Raw genomic sequence first — 22,479 nt, 5'->3', positions numbered from 1 at the left:
CACAAATGACACTTCCTCCCAGGGTGACACCAGATTACTTGGTCAAATGCCTTTGCAGTGCTGTGGAATTTTTGGGGGCATAACTTGTAAACAGTTCTTTATTTTTGAATTTCCTTGATTGATGTCATTCCCCTGCATGAGATGTCCTCTTGAGAAGGGCAGGATCCATGTTTGTTTTACTTCATTTTTTTATCTTTAATATCAAGAAATGTTTTTGTTGAAAAAAATAAGAGAACAAATACAATTTTAAAATAAATGCATTTAAAAAGCATTTCTCGTACATATTTTGAAGGTTATTCAAAATATAATTAGGTTCTCAATTCACGGACTTGTTTACTTTCTGGCATGATGGGGTTCTTATTTCCTTTGTGGTTTTGTATTCTGCTTTTTTATCTTTCTCACAGTGAGCCTTAGGATGAAATGATCTTTATTCCTTATTCTAGAGATGCAGTGAATTAAGCAACAGGCAATGCATAGTAAAATCTGAATCTTCAAGTTCCAAGAAGAGAAGGATACTAGAAAACTCAGAGTAAAACACATCAACACAATATCAAAAGTGTGCAATTCATTAAAATAATGTTAAATTATGAAAACCTACACCATGATGTGATCATGTCTCCTATTTGGAATTTCCCTGCAATGACTATTTTGTCAACAAAAGCAAGATTGATTCTAATTACCTCTTGTATTAATCCCTTCTCACATTGCTATAAAGAACTACCTGAGACTGGGTAATTTACAAAGAAAAGAAGTTTAATTGGCTCACAGTTCTGCTGGCTCTACTGGAAGAATGGTTTGTAGGCCTCAGAAAACTTTCATAGGGGGAAGCAAGCATATCCTACATGGCTGCAGCAGTGGGAAGAGAGAGCAAAGGGAGAAGTGCTATAGACTTCCAAACAACCAGATTTCATGAGAACTCTATTACTAGAATAGCAAGAGGGAAGTCCACACCCATGATTCAGTCACCTCCCAAAAGGCCCCTCCTCCAATACTGGGAAATACAATTTGATATAAGACTTGGTTGGTGACACAGAGCTAAACTATATCACCTCTCATATTTTGTCATGCTATTTCATTATCTGTAATAATTTATTTTATTGATCACCATTAATATTTATTGAACTTTTATAATACTTAAAGTTGTATATATGCTTAGGTGATAATACATTACTGCATGTGTAAATTCAGTAAAATGTAATGTACAGAGCATATGAAAGTAAAATAATGTGAAGAGGAGCCTGCACAGGAAAACAGGGCTGTGTTGTCCAATTTGGTAGCCACTCCTGTAGCTGTAGAAATTTAAATATAAATTAATTATTATTAAGATAAATACAAAATGCAATCTCTAAGATGCATCATCCACATTTCAAGTGCTTCATAGCCACATGTTGCTAGTGGCTACCATATTGCACAGTGCAGGTAGATGATTTTCTATTATCACAGAAATTTCTGTTAAGACAATGTGTAAACTGCATCCTCAGTGGAAGTCAACATTATGCTTCATTGTTTAAAAAAGAAAGTTAACCGGCATTACCAGGTTGGTAGGCAGAGAACTCATGATTTCTACTTTAAAGATTAGTTAGAGACTCCTTACTATAAAGGTTGAAACTGAACTGGAGTAAAGATCTGACAGGTGCTTGTGGAGAAGATTTTAAACCCAACAGAGATGGATGGTAGAATCTCCCAGGTAGACCTTTCTGGTTTCATGACCCCATTAATGACTGTAATAAAAACTGCTTTCCAAGAAGGATGAACTTCTACTGATAGTTTACTGAAGGTGCCTAACACCTTCAATAAAACAGATCCACAAATTCCTGAACTATGCATCTCAACTCTGACTCCAAGAATCCTTCCAATGTCAAATTCTATGAAATAAAAATATTTTTGATAATCTAACATCCATATCTAAAAAGAATTTGGTACAACTCAATTATTAGTTTACTGTTACAGGGTACAAAATTTTGACACACATATAACTAATGTGCAAATTCCTTGAAACATTGTTTTCTCCTAGGAATGTTAAAACCAAAGATGGCATGGACAGTATTGTATTCTGAAAAAGCTTATTTTCATGGATAGTTTTATGGTAAACTCAAGATAAAATGATAAGTTCCAGAGGCATGAAATATACATGAAATAATGTCCACATTTGTACAGGTGTTTCCTTGCATTGTGGCCTTTACCTGCAGTACTTTGTTTAGGGTTATCCTAATGACTGACTTCATAAATCCTTTATGTCCTTTAAATACTTTATCGCTTTCTACTCACATGCTCAAAAGGGTATTATGTTGAATAATAATTTCTTTTTCTTTTATTAAAAAATGCTCTTTCTGTTTTAGAGTTATGAAATTCCAAGTCAGATACTAAGAAAATGCACAGATGAAAAATGTCTTAGTACTGTTATGGGTATTTATATCCAAATCATATCATATAATCAGAAATCATAATAATACCGTTATGTTGAACAATTATATGTTTCAATGGTAACTTATATGTCTACTATAATTATGCCATTTGACTAGTTACAACAATGATGCCAATTAGTTGCTGAATTTTCAGCTTTGAATTCCATTGATTTGGTGGAGTTTCTCCATAATTCTTGTGCCTTGAATTTGGTGAATGTAGAATTAGAATTGTGTGTTTCTAGCTCAAAAAAAATTCCAGTGATGATTTTAAGGTTTGGGGATAAATATGTTTTCACATTTTCTGTTTATCAAAATGTCTAACAGAGGGCAAGTTGCTCTTTTTCTACCGTGGGCCTGGGCTATTAGATATTTATGTTATTTCTATCATGGGCCTGGGCTATTAGATATAGATGGTATTTAGGTTAAACTGTCAACTTGCTGAAAAGAGAAGTTATTTGGTTACATAACAAAAATAATCAGTTTAATTTTTTCATCCTTGATCTCTTGCTAAATTAAATGGATGAAATAGACAAATTTTCTTTGTTAGCATTGTACAGCTAAGAGTCCACAGGAGGACATTCAACAATCATCAACATATGCTGAATATAGAGGTCTAACTATGAAAATTAGTTCACATATCTTGTATATCAAATGCCTATTTCATGCATGGCACTATATTACCCTCTGAGAAAGGAACAAAACCATTTCAGACATAAGTCTCATATTCACCCAGCATAACGTATCAAATAGTCTGAGGCTAGGAAAAGTTTAGCCTTCCAAATAAAAATCACATAAAACACATCTTAAATTTCCTGATCAACTTGAGTGTTATTCTCCATGCTTACCTCTGAGAAGGAAGCTAAGAGACCATTTAGGTGACGTCAGATCTTCAAATCCTTTTATTGGGTAACAGTTTCAGCAGGATGGAGGGAACTGGACGTTGCTAGTGTTCTCATGCTTGAACCTGCAATTTGAAAGCTATTAGCATTTGGAAAACCCACTGAATGTCTCAATTTTCTTATCTCTAATAAGGGAATTAAAGATAGCTACTCTGTAAGACATTTGTGAAGTTTAAGGGAGAATACTGACACTTTTTTTTTTTTTTACATGTTTTTTTTTTTTTTTGAGAGGGAGTCTTGCTCTGTCGCCCAGGCTAGAGTGCAGTGGCCGGATCTCAGCTCACTGCAAGCTCCACCTCCCGGGTTCACGCCATTCTCCCGCCTCAGCCTCCCGAGTAGCTGGGACTACAGGTGCCCGCCCCCTCGCCCGGCTAGTTTTTTGTATTTTTTAGTAGAGACGGGGTTTCACCGTGTTAGCCAGGATGGTCTCGATCTCCTGACCTCGTGATCCGCCCGTCTCGGCCTCCCAAAGTGCTGGGATTACAGGCTTGAGCTACCGCGCCCGGCCAACACTTCTTTTTTTGATTGAGGGTCTCACTCTGTCGCCTAAGCTGGAGTACAGTGGCGCGATATCGGTTCACTGCAACCTCCACCTCCCGGGTTCAAGTTACTCTCCTGCCTCAGCCTCCCAAGTAGCTGGGACTGTAGGTGCGCACCCATGCCCAGCTTGGAGTTTCACCATGTTGGTGAGAATGGTCTCAATCTCTTAATCTGCCCACCTCTGCCTCCCAAAGATTACAGGCATGAGCCACCAAAACCACAACCAACACTTTTTATAAACAGTGTATCCAAATATGCAGAACTTTTACCCTCTGGGTTTCAAGAGGAAATACTTACTTAAGAAGAAATTCACATTCTTCTGGGAATCAAAGACTTTAGATGTGATGCAATTGTTTGCAGGGAAGTGAATATGTACACTTCTAGAGAATTTCCTTGTAGATTAATATATTGGAATCAGCAAAAGCTTTGACATTAATGGCTCTGAATCTTGCTTTGTGCATGTGTAGCCCAAGTCAAACACCAGTTACAGCAGTCAGTTCCTGGAATATATCTTGATACAGGAGGAGGGCAGGAAAATGCTAGGAAGAGATGGGCATGGTCTCTGACTAGGCTTCCACTCCTGGACCTGGGACCATGGACTGAGGTGAGGACACTCATTTCTGTTTTCCTGCCCAAATGTTTCTTTTACCAAGACCACCCTGACCCACCATTCCCCTATCCTGTGCCCATAAAAACCTTGAGACCCATGTCAAGAGGAATACATGCCAAAATAAGACACAGTAGCTGGATGTTGAGAGAAATGCATCAGCAGAAAAAGACAAGCAGCTGGATGCTGAGAACAATGCATCAGCATAAGAGCACACTGGCAGGTATTGGCAGGTGCCAGGCCATCATCTGGTGAAATGACAAGGAGTTTGGCCAGGGCAATTAGAGGAGCCTGGCGACTCAGTGGCCCAACTCCAGGGGAAAATTGCCTTCCCATTCCATCTCACTGGTGGTTCCCCCATCTGCTGAGAGCTATTTCTCCTCACTAAAACCTTGAACTCATTCTCCAAGCCCACATGTAATCTGATTCTTCAAGTACACTAAGGCAAGAAACCCCAGGATACAAAAAACCCGCTGTCCTTGTGATAAGGCAGGGAGTCTAACTGAGCCAACTAACAAGCTGCACATGAATGGCAAAACTAAAAGAGCACCCTGGGCTGGGGGTGGTGGCTTACACCTCTAATCCCAGCATTTTGGGAGGCTGAGGTGGGTTGATCATGAGGTCAGGAGATTGAGACCATCCTGGCCAACATGGTGAAACCCCATCTCTACTAAAAATACAAAAAAAAAAAAAAAAAAATTAGCTAAGCGTGGGGCACACAGTTGTAATCCTAGCAATTTAGGAGGCTGAGGCAGGAGAATCACTTGAACCTGGGAGGCACAGGTTTCATTGAGCTGAGATGGCACCACTGCACTCCAGTCTGAGCGACAAGAGTGAGATTCCATCTCAAAAAAAAAAAAAAAAAAGCACGCTGTAACACATCCACTGGGGCCTCAGGAGCTGTAAACATTCACCGCTAGACACTGCCATGGTGTTGGAGCCTTGCAACCTGCCCATTTGCATGCTCTCTTTAGGAGTCTGAGCAGTGGAACTGAAGAAGTGAGCCACATCCTACAAGGAAGATAAGGGAACGTTTCCCATTTCAACTGGGGGCTCATCTAAGATCCTAGAAGATGAGTGTGAGCAAACGCAAAACCAATGGGTCTGCCTCTCTTCCAAAAACCCTACACCTCTCTGTCTTTCCTACGGGTAAGAGAATCTGTTTCTCTCCAGGGAGTTTTAAAAACTCTGCCCTATCCAGGTCAGTGAAAATCCCCAGACTTTATTTCTTTCTTTCTCTCACACAGTTTGAAATGACTCTTATTTCTTCCTTCATAATGTTAAGAGTTTTGCTACTGGCTGTGGCAATGTTACTAAGTAAAATGAGTGTTTGGCTCAGCTGCCAAAGGTGCAAATCAGACCAGTTGTTCCCAGATGTGCCACCTCTGCCTCTATCCTGACAGCTGCAGGCATGCATGGCTCAGGGCCCCTCTGGTTACCCTTTCCCTTCCAAGCTTGAGTGCCTAGGCATGTCCACAGCAGGCAAAGGCCAAACCCAACAGCCACAAGGCAAGGCGGGGAAAATCAGTGGTAGCTAGGACCTCTCAGAGCACTTCTTTCCCATCATGCCAATGAAACATTTCCCCCATTGACAAGGAATTCATCCCAGTCTGAACTGGGGAAAAGATTAGATGGGTCCACTTGCACCGAGCAAGAGCTTCCCTCAGGATCTCCCTGTTTTTCCCCATAAACTGTTTTTCTCTTTTTTCCTTTTCTAAGTGAGAGAAACTCCCCCTCCCAAAACTGTTTCTGGTAAGAAAGTTAATGGAGGAATGACCCCTGCTGGCTGATAACTGCAAACTCAGCAGGGCATATTTGAGACACTTTAAATAGATATGAAAAGCCTCCAAAATACCTTTTCAGTCCCAATCCTGATTCCAAGCTTTAGGCTGAGACCTTAGAAAGACCAGGTTGGAGGAATCCAAAGCCAGCAACAGGCACAACGTAAATGGGCAGGATCAGTTCCTGTAGGCTAAACCCTCAATCCATGGAAGCACAACATACTCCATGGCATAAACAGACCGAGGGAGCTCAAAGTTTGCTAACAGCAGTAAGAAAGGCAGGCAGAGGTGAGGGTGATTAATTCCTATTCTCCAGATTTTCCCTGCTTCATGGGAACACACCACATTGGTACCTGTGGCCAGCACCTGCAAAGGTCCCTGAGACTCAGGGATAAAAGGTGGAAGGTAAATGAAGGATGCTAACTTTCTTTCTACATCACACCCTGAGTTTTTGCTGAAAGAAGGAAGGGAAATGAGGGATGCCTCTATTCCCTGTCTTTCAGAATGGGCAGCCAGCAATGTTCACCATCCCCAGATTCTACTCCTCTGGAGTGTATCCTGAACTATTGGGACTGGTTTAACCCTCAGAACCTGGAGGAAAAACACCTCACAAGCATCTGCTAAAAGAAGGAAGGGAAATGAGGGATGCCGCTATTCCTTGACTTTCAGAATCAGGAACCAGCTCTCTTCACTGCCTCCAGATTCTACCCCTCTGGAGTGTATCCTGAATCATTGGGACTGCTTTGACCCTCAGAATCTGAAGAAAAAAACACCTCGTAGTCATCTACACAAAGGTTTGGCCAAATTATGATTCACAGCAAGGCATGAGTTGACCTTAGGAAGGAACAGTTGGAACTTTTCTGTAGACATGAGGACAGATGGTCTGAGGCTCCATATGTGCAGGCTTTGTATACCTTGCAAGGCAATCCAAACATTTGCTGACAGTGTAGGAATGATCCAGCCCTCCTGTTTGTCATCTCAGGGAAGGCAAAAGGGGAAAGCCCAAGGAATTAAAGATTCAAGTCCCAGAGGCAACCCTGGCAGTGGAGCCAGCTCCCTCCAGTCCTGCTTCTCCAGGTCCACCCCAACCACCCTCTCCAGCTTCAGCTTCTCACTTGCCCCCTCCTGGAAATCCTTCCCCTAAACAAGCCCCAGTCTCACTCTTGTCCCTCCAACAGATGACCAGTGAATTTGTCCCCAGTAAGGTCCAGGTCCCTTCTCCCTGCAGGACTTCAAGCAAATTAAGGGGGATCTTGGCAAGTTTTCAGATGATTATAATAAATATATAGAGGATTTCCAGAATTTCACCTAAATATTTGAACTTTCCTGAAGAGATGTTATGTTACTTTTGAATCAGACCCTGATGAACATTGAGAAGCAGTCTGCTCTGCAGGCAGCAGAGATATTTGGGGCAGAGCTTTGTACCACATATAGCATCAGAGAAGGGGGCAAACATTATCTAACAAGAGGAGAAGTAGTATCAGCAAACAACCTTAAATGGAATCCCAATGACGAGTTGGAAGACTGGGAAAGGAGACATGTTCAGATGTGCATAATGGAGGGCTTATGTAGGACTAAGACCAAGCCTCTCAATTTTACTAGGTTGTCCATGATTGACCAGGGATTTGATGAAAATCCCACTGCCTTCCTGAAAAGGCTGAGAGGACTTGGTAAACCATACCTCTCTATCTCCTGATTTAGTTGAGGGACAGCTAATCCTAAATGATAAATTTATTACTAAGAAGGTTCTGACATCAGGATGAAGTTGGAGAAATGGGCACTGGAACCAGATAGCACATTTGAAGACCTCTTGAAAGTGGCCACCTTGGTCTCTTATGATAGGGGCAGGGAGGCTCAGGAAAGAGAGAGGAAATACAGGAAAGAGAAAGACGTTTTAATGGCTAACCAGAAAGCCCACAAATGCCAGAATTTTTAGGGTGCGCTTGTTAACTGTTAAGGACATGGCAAAAACAGTTATTTCTCTTCTAAAGTTTAACTGCTCCCATAAAAACTTTAACTTATTTCGCCAAGGTAAAATAGCTTGGGGTACAACGCTGTTGTTAGTATATTTCACTCCTTATCCCTGTTGGCACTAGATTATTTCCTTGTATAACACATGTTTAACTGATGCATACTTAACCTTATAAAACTTGTTTTTTTCTCTCTTACTTTGAAGTCATGTAATTCCAAAGGGTCAGGCAACCAGAGCCTCAGACAATGACTTCCCTTTGATAGGAACCTCTAGATAGACCTCTGGGAGGAATCTGACCGCTGTTTATCCCAAAACAACACCCTCCGTCAGCAGGAAGCTACTAAGACTGCTCATCATCCATATTCTAATGCAGTTAGATGTATCTCTTCAGAGGTGGGAAATGATACAGGAAGGGAGCAAGAAAGTGCTGGGTAAAGGAGGGTGTGGTTCCTGGCTAGTGCTCTACCTCCAGGTCTGTGTCCCCATGCACCTAGGTGAGGACAGGCGTTTCCATCTTGCAGCCCAAATATTGCATTTTGCAAGACCACCCTGACCTGCCATGCCCCCATTCTGTGCCTGTAAAAACCCCAAGACCCTAGTGGGCAGGCACACAAGCTACTAGACATCAAGAGGAACACACTGGTAGAAGAAGACACAAACAGCTGGACATTGAGAGGAATGAATTGGTTTAAGAGCACACTGATAGGCATTGGCAGATGCCAGGCCAGAAGGCCATCAACATAAGGAATGATGTGGAGTTTAGCTGGGGTGGTTGCAGCCTGGTTGCTGGGTGGCCAACTCTAGCGGAAAACCACCTTCCCACTCTATCTCCCTTCTGGCTCCCCCATCTGCTGAGAGCTACTTTCAAACAATAAAACCTTGCACTAATTCTCCAAGCCCACATATAATCTGATTCTTCTGGCACACCAAGACAAAAACCCCAGGATACAGACAGCCATCTGTCCTTGCAGTAAGGCAGGGGGCCTAACTGAGCTGATTAACACAAGCTCCCCACGGACAGCTAAACTAAAAGAGCACATGGTAACATATGCTCACTGGGATTTCAAGAACTGTAAATATTCACCCCTCGACACTTCCATGGGATCAGAGCCCCACAACTTGCACATCTGCATGCTCCCCCCAGGAGTTTGAGCAGCAGGGCACTGAAAAAGTGAGCTATACACCTATCACATGCCCTGTAACTTTTAACAACAGAACTTTCCCTATTTTAATATCCCCTGCCACTTCCTGGGTGGTTTTCTCCTCTTCAGGTGATCAGCATTTGCCTGCACACTTCCCTTGAACAGTTACCCAAGATGTGTCCAGCTGGTTGCCTTATAAGTGTGAAGATTTAAGAATGTCCTTGAAAATGGCTCCTATGAGACCATCCTGGCCAACATGGTGAAATCCCATCTGTACTAAAAATACAAAAAATTAGCCGGTTGTGTTGGCAGGCACCTGTGGTCCCAGCTGCTCAGGAGGCTGAGGCAGGAGAATGGCTTAAGTAAACCCAGGAGGCGGAGCTTGAAGTGAGCCTGGATTGCACTACGGTACTTTAGCCTGGGCGAGAGCAAGACTCTGTCTCAAAAAAAAAAAAAAAAAAAAAAAAAAAAAAAAAAAGGCTCCTAGACTGGACCTTATTCTAGAAGTGACTTGTCAGGTGTAGAATGCCATTACCTTTCCTTCAAGCAAACAATGCATTCCTGTTAGTAACGCCTGAAAATGCATGGTTTTGCTCACCATGTTATTGTCTTCTAGGGTGTCTGAAATCATCCCTATAATAAAAGGTAGTGGATCTTTTATTGTTTTGCAAAAAGTGACATGTTTGTATACCTACATCACTCATCATTACTTTGCTTAGTACACAATGAGCATCAATCATACTGATTTACAAAGTTGGACTTTTTTTTTCTTTCAGTAAAATTTTTATTGTTTGTTCTTTCATTGGGGCACGGAATATCAGGTATTAAGTTTAGTCACTCTAGAGTTTGATTTCTGGTTTATTTGTTAAGTAGCTAACTATGGGCAATTTATAGGCTTCCCAGGCTCCCTACATCTTTTTCCTCAAAAAAAAAAAAAAAATAGTTTATGTTTCAAAGGATTGTTGCAATGAGTAAATTGATGATGAATGTAAAGTACTTACTCCAATACCTAGGGCACAATAGTTACATAATAAAAGCTGTAATTGCTTCTTTTTCAATTATTCTGATGGCTTATAGAGAAAATTAATTTCTTTACACTCAATCTCTGTACCTATCTTGTGTTTCTCATGTACTTTGTTCTTTTTCTTTCAATCCTTAGAGTATCTAATTTTCTATTTAATTGATTCAGCTTTTTCTCTATGCCAGTTTAGATCTTTTGCTATCCAGGGCAGGTTTTAACTCTGGTTCTTGTAATTTTGGTTTCCTTGAAACTGACGTGGTCCACGTCTGAGTTTACGTTTTCATCTCTTGTGGTATCTGTATCTAATTCTGTTATGTTTTCCATTTTTGCTTGCTCTCTCTGCCTCTTGTCTTTGAAGCCTCCCTTCTTGATTCTAGTAGCAGATGCAATTTTTAAACTTTTTGTCTAGTTTCTATAGTAAACATTATTGCTACTAGAAGTTATTTTTTCTTAAGATTTTAAAATATCCATGCTAATTTTCTCACTTCTTATTTTTGAAGAAGCAATCAATCCACCTTTGGTGTTAGTCAACAGAATGAAAGAAGGAAGTCACTTAGGCTTCACTGCCCTGCTATGCAAAGGCCTGCACCAGGAACTGGAAAGCTTTTTCTGTAAAGGGTCGGAGGGGAAATATTTTAGGCTTTGCTATTGTTGTCGACACTGAGCTGGGTCCGGCTGTGTTTTCTTGCAGCCCAATAATGAGATGCAGACAAACTAGGAAAGAAAAAAATGTATTGCTGTAACCAGATGCAGGGAGAAGGTTGGAGATAATTCCAGTAGACCAAAACAAAGTGTTAAAATTTTTTGGTCCTCATATAGGTTGGAGTTATGTGCCTATAGGCAGTGTAGCATTCACCTAAGTCTATAGGTAAATAATTTTGTTTCAACTAGGAGTGCAGAGGCCAAAAAGATGCTTTCTAAGTCTGATCAAGCTGTGAGGACCCCAGTACCTTCAAGGCCTGTCTCCTAAATTCTGATTAACGAGGTCTGTCATGCCAGAGTGATTATTTCTGTCTTATCTCATTTACAGCTGGTCCGGAGAGCTGCATTACACTATGTATTCAATAAATCTATCCAATATCTGTCTATCCAATAAATCTGTCACCTTGACTCTTCTCATATTTCATTGACCCAACAGGTCTTGCCTCTAGGAATGCATAGCTGTCTCCATTATTTTGGCTTTCTCCAGCAAGGCAGAATCCCATGCAAGTCTCTTACTGACCATATGTTTCATCTATCTTTGATGTCTGGGCACCCATTTCCCTAGGTTTAATTATTTGCTAAATAGTAACGCAGCTGTGATGGTTAGTAGTGGGAGTCAACTTGATTGGATTGAGGGATACAAAGTATTAATCCTGGGTGTGTCTGTAAGGTGTTGCCAAAAGAGATTAACATTTGAGTCAGTGGGCTGGGGAAGGCAGACCCACCCTTAATCTCGTGGGCACAATCTAATCAGCTTCCATTAAATATAAAGCAGGCAGAAAAATGTGAAAAGGAAATACAGACATAGCCTCCCAGCCTTCATCTTTCTCCCGCGCTGGATGCTTCCTACCTTCAAACATCAGACTCCCAAGTTCTTCAGTTTTGGAACTTGGACTGACTCTCTTTGTTCCTCAGCTTGCAGACACCCTACTGTGGGACACTGTGATCATGTAAGTTAATCTTAATAAACTCCTCTTTATATCTATCTATATCTAATCTATATCTAATCTTTTTATATCTATCTATAGCTAATCTACATCTATCTCTATTATCTCTCTCTCTCTCTCTCTCTCTCTCTATCTAATCTATCTTGGCTCTATCCCTTTAAGAGAACCCTGACTAATACAGCAGCACTGTGAAAATTTGCCTGTATAACTGGAGTATTATGCAGGTCTGTCAGTGTGACTGTCATGCAGGTCTGTCTGTGTAGTTCTCAGGGAGAATTGACCTGCCACATTGTGACTATTGAACTCTACTGATGTAGCAGAAAAAGCAGGTACAGCATGTAAATGAGTGGCCATGGCCCAATCCAGATAAAACTTTACTTGCAAAAACAAGCAGCAAGCCAGACCTGGCCCCTATTTATAGTTCACTGACCCTGGCCTTGGCTGTCAACTCCCTGAAGGCAAGGAGCTTTACTGTTTCATTCACTTCTGTGTCCACAGTACCCAGGACAGTGTCTGGCTTACCTTAGACCTCAGTAAATACTGACTGAGCAGCTAAATTATTTATTTTATGATGAGTAGCTGAAAGAGAGAATGTGCACTTCCCTGGCCCTATTTCCATCCTCTGACATTCCATCACCATGTGCACATCTGCTGAAATATCTCAGAATAGGGTCTGTCTTTCCCCTTGTGACTTTAGTTGTTTTGCAATGGGTAGTTTCATGTGTCAACTGGGCTTGACTATGATGACCAGCTGTTTGGCCAAACACTGGTCTAGATGTTGCTGTGAAGGTGTTTTTTAGACATTACTTTTAAAGCATTCGACTTTATAAGTGAATCAGATCACCCTCTATTATGTAGGTAGACCTTATTCATTCAGCTGAAGGCCTCAGAACAAAAACTGAGGTCTCTCAAAGAAGAAAGAATTCTGTGGCAACATGGAAATTCTGCTGAGTTTCTATTCTTCAAACTCAAGAATGCAACATCTGATCTTACTTGAATCTTTAACTGGCAACTTCCCCTAAAGATTTCCCACTTATTTTCCCCTCAAACTGGATGGGTCAATTCTTCAAAATCAGTCATTATATCTGTATCTATCTTTATCTATCATCTAGGTATCTATCATCTATTTGTCATTTATCTATCGATCAATTTGTCCTATCTATTTGTTATCTACCTATCAACTACCTATCTACTTATTATTGGTTCTGTTTCTCTGGATAACTTTTATACATATATTGATATAATACACAACATGACCCCGTCTTACACTATGAAGGGCCTTCTTTTGTCTCTGACACCCCTCTCCTCACTTCCACCACCAAGGCCCATACCAGATGCAGGTCCATACTAGATGTGTATGATCTGTCAGGATTGTCCCTGCCCCACTCATTGCCTTCCTAAAGTTGTAGTTTCCAGTGAATGTAGACACAGAGTGGTGTATGACAGATGGGGCAGGGGAGAGGAAGGGAACCCTACTGCAGAACGGGGCCACATATGCCATGGACAAGGTTACTCTGTTTTATCTTTTCTTCCAATTCTCTTTTTCTTTCTTCATGGTTCCATACAAGAGCCAAGTTTTTCTCTATTCCTTGTTCCCAGAAAGAGGAGCAGAAGGGCCTCCTAGAGAAGTGCCCAGAGCTGGGCTTGGAGGAGCATCCTGGTCAACCCCAGAGCTTCCTCTTCCAGCATCTCCAGTGTGCTTGACTGGGCTCCTCAGGTTAGTGGTGCCTGATGGTCCAACTCTTAATCAACAAAGGAGAATAGGCTGGGGACCACACTTGGGCAATGATCCGAGGCCATGTCTCAAATCCAGCTTTTGCCAGAGAAGCATGAATTCTAGAGATTATTAAGCACTGACTTGGCCACAAAGAAAAAATATACACTTTTAAATTCCTCTTTAAATATCAGTTCTTTTAAGGAATTCTAAAGAGAAGGAGGACCTTCTAACACTTAAGCCTTCTACAATGTTCTCAGACAGGGCAATTTATCTCTGATCTGGAATCTTCTAATTATCCTGCTTGCTTTTCTGTAATAATAATGACCACAACTTTTGCACACGTATCCTAACTAGAAGGCTCTGTGTGAGAGAAAAATGTCAAAGCATCCTCTTTTATTTACCATCATCCAATAGGTGCCTATCATAGTCCTTGTACTTACAGTACTTACATACTATCTAAGTAATTTATGAACAAATAGATGGATGTTTGGCTACGTGGATGGCTCTATTAGGATCTTTCTCTCAGGTAGCACAGTAATTAAGGAGATAATGGTAGATTTCCTTTATTTATTTAATATGTAACTAGGAATTAGTGTGATGCAAAAAGGTATGTAATTTATTGAACATAAGTTTCTTCCTCCCATTTTAGAAAACTGGGGTGTTTTCCTGAGTGCAGAGTTTTTACTCCTTTATATCTCTCTCAGGTTTTCTTTCTTTCTTCAGTATTTTCTGTAGTGATGGGGCCCTACCATGTTGGCCAGGCTGGTATTTAACTCTTGGGCATAAGCAATCCTCTGGCCTCATCCTCCCAAAGTGTTGGGATTACGAACATAACCCACCATGCCTGGGGTTCCTCCAGTTTTGTGAGGGTGTGTCTATGCTCATGTCTTTAAATCTTCCTTATATGCTGCAAAACACTCAGTCTGAGCATGGGCATAATTTCTTTGAAGCTATCTAATAGTCCTTTATGCTCACTCCTAGTGAACTTTAGTTTTCTCTGACTCATATTTTCCTTCAAATCCATTCTGATTATTCACCTACACATTCAACATACAATAACAGAGAACTATAAAGCTTTCCTTATGCTTCATGTAACACTATTTCATCAGCCCCCAGCACTGAATCTATCTCTATCTCTTTTGCTCCACTTTTTCTGCTTCAAGTGTAGCTTTCAAAATAGTTTTGCTCATAGGATTTTTACCAAATCTGTCAAATGTTTCCTGGGATTTATCATCCGGTGTATGCTTTGGAATGAGAAGAAGAAAAAAAGACCATTGTAGGAAATACACAATAGGATTACAATTTAGGAGGATAATGCAAAATTTCCATTAGTGTATTCATCATTTCCAGTGAGGCATAATCCCTTTGACAGGTTTATATTTTGGAAAGAAGCACACCATTAGTTATGGAAACAGCAAAAGGAAAGAAAGACCTTGCTCTGTGAAAGTTCTCCCAAAAGCAACTTAAACAGGTGCCATTACTAACTTCAAACAGACTTTACATTGGTGTAATTTGCTAGAAGTATGGTAGGCAATTTTATCTAGAAACCAGTTACTCTTTAAATCATGGTGAGAGAGGGGAAAATATTTAGAACTTCACATGTGAATAAGATTGGTTTCATTAGCATTTCATAGACATGCTTCCTCTCAGCATGTCTAATGAGGGAGACTTTCCAGATGCACTGGACATTCTGCTCTCTTCATTTACAGTCTTGAGTGAGCAGACCTCTTAATATATTGCCTTCAAATTCCTCTCCTTCTTTGGCTCTTGCTCTCAAAATGTCATACTCCAGGGAGTTTGCTGTTGAGGGAGCAAGGTGCCTTTGCTATGGGGGAAATTTATGCTTTTCTCTTGCAGGAAGCTTCAGAGGCAGCGTTGCATTGAGCTCAATACTTCATGCAAGACATGGGTTGTCCAGTTGGTTGTGCCCCAGACAGCTAACAAAGGTATGACTTCCTTGTGCCCTTATAGGCTGCTAAATAACCTGAATGTTGGAGATGGCATTTTCATGGTGCAGGTAAATTATATCGTGTCATAAACTATCACTGGTGCCATGCTTCTGGAACAAGTGCATAAACATCTATTGAGCACTTACTAGTTGAAAGGCTATGTGTCAACTATTTTTGGATAAGCTGAATCATATGAGCTTCACAAAGCCCTTCAAGTATTATGACTTTCATTGTATTTGGTGCAGAGAGAGTAAACAACTTGCCACAAAAGGTGCAAACAGTAGAGTATACAAGGATAGAAACCAAGTCTTCTCATTCCATACATTCAGTGACTTACAAACACACCTTGGGGAGATGGAACCTATACTTCACAAAGGGCAAATGCTTACATGAGGCCATGATTGTGCACAAGGTCCAGTGAGTGACAAAGACCCCCAAGGTCATGGAAATGACAGGATTTGGAAGCCAGCTTGAACAGAAGTAGTCTAGAAAGCATGGCATATCTCCTTGCTACCTGAGGTGGCCTAGCATTCCAAGTAAGCAAGGAGGAATTATTGAAGGGGATTGGAAGGGAAAGTTACTTTGAAGGGAAGTATCTCTTCCAAGCACCCATTCTGCTCAGACTACAACTTCTTTTCATTTTAGAAAAGCATTTATCTTGTTCTGTAGAACATGTATGGTTATAAACTATTAATAATATGGTTTAAATTAATTTTGTGCATTGGTGATAGCAAACTGAAGAATTATTTTTGCAAGATGGTGTATTATTTGCAATTGCTGCATGACAAATGACCACCAACTTAGTGGCTTACAGCAACACCAGTTGCTATCTCAGTTTCTATGAGTTAGGCATCTGGAAATGGTTAGCTGGGTTCCCTGTTCAGTTCCCACCAGGTTGAAACCAAGGTTTCAGCTGGGCTGTGTTTTTTTTTCATGATCAAGCTCACGGTCTCCTTCTCAGCTCACAAGTTTGTTGGCAGAATACATTTTCCTCTACTTGTGTGTTTGAGGTTTCTGCTTTCCTTCTGGTCACTTCCGAAGACAATGTTCAGCTAGTAGCTGCCTAAAGTTTCTTGCCACATGGTCCCCACAGGGAGTTCACAACATGGCTATTTGCTTTCTTTGTTGAATATAACAGGTTCTGCTGCTACTTGTCCATTTTAATGGCTCTGCTGGCTTCATCAGTCCCACGCAGATGATCTTCCTTTTGGTAAACTCAATGTAAACTGATTAAGGATGGAATCACGGGAGTGGCATCCATCATATTTACTGGTTCTGCCTATCCTCAAGGGGAAGGGAATACATACAGCATATATACCAGGGGCTGGGAATCTTAGGGTGCATCTTAGAATTCTGCCTGCCTCAGGTAACAAAAAGGGAAGAAAACAAGATACAGGTCCAATGGGGAAAGCTGACAGGTTTCATCCTGAAAGCCTGGATATGGCTGCCTGGAGAAGGATCATGAGATTATACGATGAGCTAGAAGGGAAAGAGTAGCAGGGACTGATGGGTGTTATTATCTGGCCCACACTTGTCTGTTTTGGTCAATGGTGTCAACCTATGTAGCATGCCTCTAGAGGTGAGGCAGTTATTGCAAAAGGATTTGCATGCATATAGGCTTTAAAGAAGTGTTTATAGATTGAATAAATAGTAGATTTTACACACTTGCATAATTTTCACAGGTAGCCCATGGTATATTTGTTTCCTACTGGTGCAGTAGCAAATTACCACATGCTTAGTGGTTCAAAACAATACAAATGTATTAACCTATAATTCTGGAGGTAAGAAGTCTGAAATGGGTCTCAGTGAGCTGAAATCAAACTGTTGGCAGGGCTGTTTTTCCTTAAGGCTCCAAGAGAGAATCTGTTTTCATGCCTTTCCACCATGAACACAGCACACTACCTGTATTCTTTGCCTGGTGGCTCCTTCCTCCATCATCAAAGGTGTCAACCTGAAATAATCAAAGGGATCAGAATATAATTTTAAAAAGCTTTTCAACAGCAAAGTTTGAATTTGTCCTCTTTGGAAGTAAAAACTTCAAAGGAATGCAGTCAGAGCTCAGAGGTGAAAAGGTTAAGGCTTCACACTCATTTAAGCAAATAAAGCGTTTACCATGATTATAACACTTTCAAGTAAGAGTGGGTTTTGAGTTGCAGCAGTTTGATTTGTTGCAGATTATTCCTTTTAAGGAAAGGTATATTTAACAGCCAATATTAAGACAGCCATGGTGGCTTGTACCTGTCGTTCCAGCTCCTCAAGAGGCTGAAGTAGGAGGACTGCTCGAACCCAGGAGTGCAAGGTTGCAATGAGCTATGATCACATCCCTGCACTGGACTACTGAGTGAGGCCCTGTCTCTAGAAAATAATTTTTATTTTATTTGAAGAAATTATTATCTTAAGCAATTTAATAGCCATGGGATCTTTTGCACCATCTGGTCTGAATTGGGTGAAAGCAAAGAAAGAAGGCAGTTAATCTATAATAAAAGGTCAGTAATTAACAGTGAAGGAGTCATCTCTCTGGTGCTATTTAGTTTCTCCGAACATTTTACAAACAAGAAAAAGTTAGAAAGAGGGTTAATTTATCATCGGTGAAGCAAAGGTTATAGCTCCTGGCTGCATGACTCAGATCACAATTACATTTCTCCAAGCCTCAAAATAATTTAACATTCAAACAGCTTCAATTTGATAAATTTATTTTCACAAAGGACATCACTTCAACTACTACCCTCATCATCCTATCTTCTCTTTCTGATTCTTTCATTATATCTTCACTTGCCTCCCTTGATGAAGACTCCTGTAATTACACTGGTCCACGTCAATAGTCCTGGATCACCTACCTTACTTAATGTTAGCTGATTACAGACTTTAACCACAGCTACAAAACACCATTTGCTATACCAAAATTTCCAAAATAGCAATACCCAGATTAGTGTTGGATTGGATAACTAACTGGGAACCGAGTTTGTATATCTAAAACTGATAAACACAGATGTGATGAACAAATATATAAACTTATTTCAAGGTATTGCAGGATTTTAAAGAACATTATGTACTTTATCAGCCATGACTCTTGTATCTGTGGCCATGGAGAGGTGGTCCTGAATTCTTCTGATGCTATTCAGTGGTATGCATGCTGTAACAGAATGAATGGGGACACTGATTAATGAGGGAAGGAGAGAATTTCTGGGAAAGGTGGAAGCTCCTGACACCCTTGAATTCACCATCAAAGCAACAAAGACTCATTCACACACTCCTGAATGGGTGAGAGAAAGGGAAAAAGAGAGATGAGAAGGAGTTGAAGACAAACTTCACCCAACTTGCCATTTTGTAAAGGTTTGTTCCCCCTTCTATTGCCTTACCCTACTTTACCTTGAATATTATTGATTTTGGTCTTAGCTGAAAATGAAACACAAGGCTGTTATCAGAAATTTTGTGCATTAGCATTCAACATTTTCAAACTTTACTGACTGAAAAATCACAGGGAAATTGAAGAGAACAATGACTTTCCCTTCCCTCTAATGAGCAATTAAATGGGATGAATATGTCATACACAATGGTGAATGTTGGAATTCATAAGCTGAAATGTTGATGCATGACTATTTGTATACTTGACATCTCATAATTACATCATTTATCATAAAAAACTTGGCAATCTTAAATAAAGCACATTAATAATTAATTTTCTTCCCCGGGAACGTCCAACTAATTTCACAGTCAAAAAGTCCGTGTTAATTTCTTTTCTATCAGCCACAGGCCACAGATTAATGTATTAAAATCAGAACATTTACACTAATAGACTAATTGAATTATTTCCTCTGCTGTAGCAGGAAAAGGCATGGTTCTTATGCTAATAATCAGTCACCACAATAAACACCATTTAATTCTCATTGAAAGTCAAGTTCTTTTTAATGGCAATTTTAAACTGTCAAGTGGGTTGAGAAATTCAGTTTATTTGAGTAATACAGAATATACACTTTTGCATATCATTATTGTTAATATTCTTTAAGCAATGCTAATAGGAAACTCATTCAAAGAATATTTGCCAGTAAATGAGTTTCAGTCATCAACAGATGGATAAAACAGGGAAAAAATTATCTCAATTCTATAGAATAATGAGTGCAGATTTTGAAATGTTTGGGCCGACAGACTTTCTCTGGCAAATATGATTTAGTAAATATGGTACATATTTCAAAATAGAAACACCAGGCATGACAGCTTTCCACTTGAGAGCAAGATCTGGATCACCAGAAGCAAGAGAAGAAATGTTAGGATACTCATTCCGAGTGTTAAAAAATATGGCAAAAGAAAACACATTGTTTGGAATAGTGTTCTGAAAACATAAGCAAGAAAAAATATGACAAGATGGTCTCTATGGATCAAAGATTTTTAGATGTGTTCTAAAACCATAAGAAAAGAATAAGTGTGTCAAGAGGTGGATTTTGTGCATAACATGACAAGAATGAGAATAACATAATGCCACAAATCTATCTCAGGTCCCCCCAAAGGAAAGAAAATACATATTTAATATTTTATATATTAAATATATATCATTTAAATATATAAATATATATTTAATATTTTAATATATCATATATTACATATATTTTTATATATTTAATATTTTATACATTATATATTATTTAAATATATTAATATGTTTTATATATTAATATTTATATATAAATATATTCTCAAATATATTCTCAAATATATTTATATATAAACATATTTTAAATACATACTTATATATAAATATATATTTAATATTTAATAGTTCTTGCATACTTTGGTGGTTCTGGGTTAAGGTCCAAAAACTTTCAGGATATCTCCTCAATGTCTAATAGAAAGGAGATTGAAGGATAATTTTGAGGCTACACGAAAAACATTTTCTTCATACAAGACATAAAAGGCTTATTAGAGAAGATGGCTTTCTTGATACAGCCAGCACTTAGCAAATTACCTTGCATATAACAAGGGTTCCCTATATACTGGTGGCACAAGTGTAATTCCTTCCATGATTCATTATTAATCAATTTCATATGGTAAGTCAGCCAATTTTCCATATGATATACCCTTTATTTTGCAACACCTTGGCAATGTTGGCATCATTGTTAAAACGTTACAGATGGAGAGGCTGAGGTTTAGAAATGTTCAGGACGGTCAAACAGGCTGGCACTTGGCAAAGACGGATCTCAATCCAACCACTTTCCTCCACCTCCAGACTCAACACTTTCCAGTTGCCTGCTATGTGTGACAAATGCAGTCATGCGGGAGATCCTACACTTAAGGAATTTCTCTACAGGCTGCAACGCAGCTAAGTTTCTCTTAAAGGCTATGGAAAATATTTGCATGTATCTACAGTAAAAAGAGGAGGAGAAGGAGCAGTAATAGGAAGAGGCAGAGAAGTTGAAGAGAAAATATTAGAAAAAATTTGAATTACAAGAAGACAGATGAAGAAAAATTAGAAAAAAAGAAAAAAGTAGAAAAATTGGAACGAGTACAGAAAAAGGAAACGGAGAAAGAGGGAAGAGAAGGAAGAGAAAGGGGAGACAGAGGAGGGGAAGAGGGTAGAGGAGAAATAACAGTAACTTGTGGCAAGAGAGACACAATTAAAACTAAGAAACTATTTCATTTTGAGTGATAGTAAAAAAGAATGCCTTAAGGCAGGTATACAATTTTTAGTTCCTTTAAAATTTTCAACAAGACAGAGGTATTTCATACTTCCTGCATACTTCTTATATGCTGATAACTTTACTGAAGTATCTAATTTAATCCTCTTATGCTATTTAGGTCAACTATTCTTCTTTGCATCTTACAGATAAAACAATTTTCATTCTTAGAAGGTAAAGCCACCAATTTACCAGTAGACAGAGTAAAGCTTTGAGACAGTGAAGACACAGATAGCAGAACTCCAAAGGAATGGCTAGGGCACCAATTGGGAGTTACTGGAATTGAGGCATTAACTGTGCTGCTGTGTCTCTATACAGTTGCTGGGGTCATGGATTCCGTTGCAAGGAATGACTGTCAGTAGCAGTCTTTAGAGGACAATGCTAGGTCTCTCACAGGAGCCCTCAATACTCCCCTCTTGCCAGTGTGACTGCTAAAACCTTGTGCCTGGGCTTCTTCCCCAAAAACACTGCGATGCCTTGGGATTCTGTTTCTCTCCACCCCAGGAAGGCCCCTTGACCAGTGACTTATATCTGCAGCAAGTTCAGAGGGATGGATGGAATCTGGATCTTTTGATTTGGGTAAGGTAAACTCTGAAGCCCACCTCACACTCCAAAGCCACTAGCAGAGTCAACCTCTGCAGGACTTTTTCTGAAATCACACCCTTACTTGGCTTCCCTCACCTGCCTCACTCATTGCTTTATCTGCATACTTCTTTGGATTCTTTTTTCTTTTATTTTTTGAGATGCAGTCTCGTTTTGTTATCCAGGCTGTGCAGTGGCATGATCTCAATTCACTGCAACCTCTGCCTCCCCAGTTCAAGTGCTTCTCCTACCTCAACCTTTTCAGTAGCTAGGATTACAGGTTTGTTTCTGGCTAATTTTTGTATTTTCAATAGAGATGGGGTTTCACCATGTTGGCCAGGTTGGTCTTGAACTCTTGACTGCAAGTGATCCTTCTGCCTCAGCCTCCCAAAGTGCTGGAGTTACAGGTGTGAGCCACCATGCTCAGCCAGCATATTTCTTTATTAAATAACTTACAGACCAATTCTTATCTCAAGGTTAGCTTCTGAGAATCTGAGCTTGGACATATTCACATACTACGTTAATTTTTTAAAAATAAAATCCACT

At 39.8% G+C, this 22,479-nt stretch overlaps 1 long non-coding RNA gene across 3 annotated transcripts in view; it reads right to left on the bottom strand.

The window, feature by feature from the left end:
• The window catches only part of LOC141409507 (uncharacterized), a 281,827-nt gene that overhangs the window by 60,351 nt on the left and 198,997 nt on the right, over positions 1-22,479 (bottom strand). For 2 of the 3 annotated variants that reach the window (XR_012430463.1, XR_012430462.1), the window contains one exon: positions 15,036-17,633. This is a non-coding gene — a long non-coding RNA (uncharacterized lncRNA). Of the gene's footprint in view, positions 1-3,250; positions 3,370-15,035; positions 17,634-22,479 lie in introns of those variants that run through there. The other variant, XR_012430464.1, reaches the window with a different exon arrangement.

This window comes from Macaca fascicularis, chromosome Y (genome assembly GCF_037993035.2).
Source record: "Macaca fascicularis isolate 582-1 chromosome Y, T2T-MFA8v1.1".
Taxonomy (NCBI): Eukaryota; Metazoa; Chordata; class Mammalia; order Primates; family Cercopithecidae; genus Macaca; species Macaca fascicularis.
Note: the sequence above shows the minus strand (reverse complement) of the source record. Positions and strands in the feature narration are given on the sequence as shown.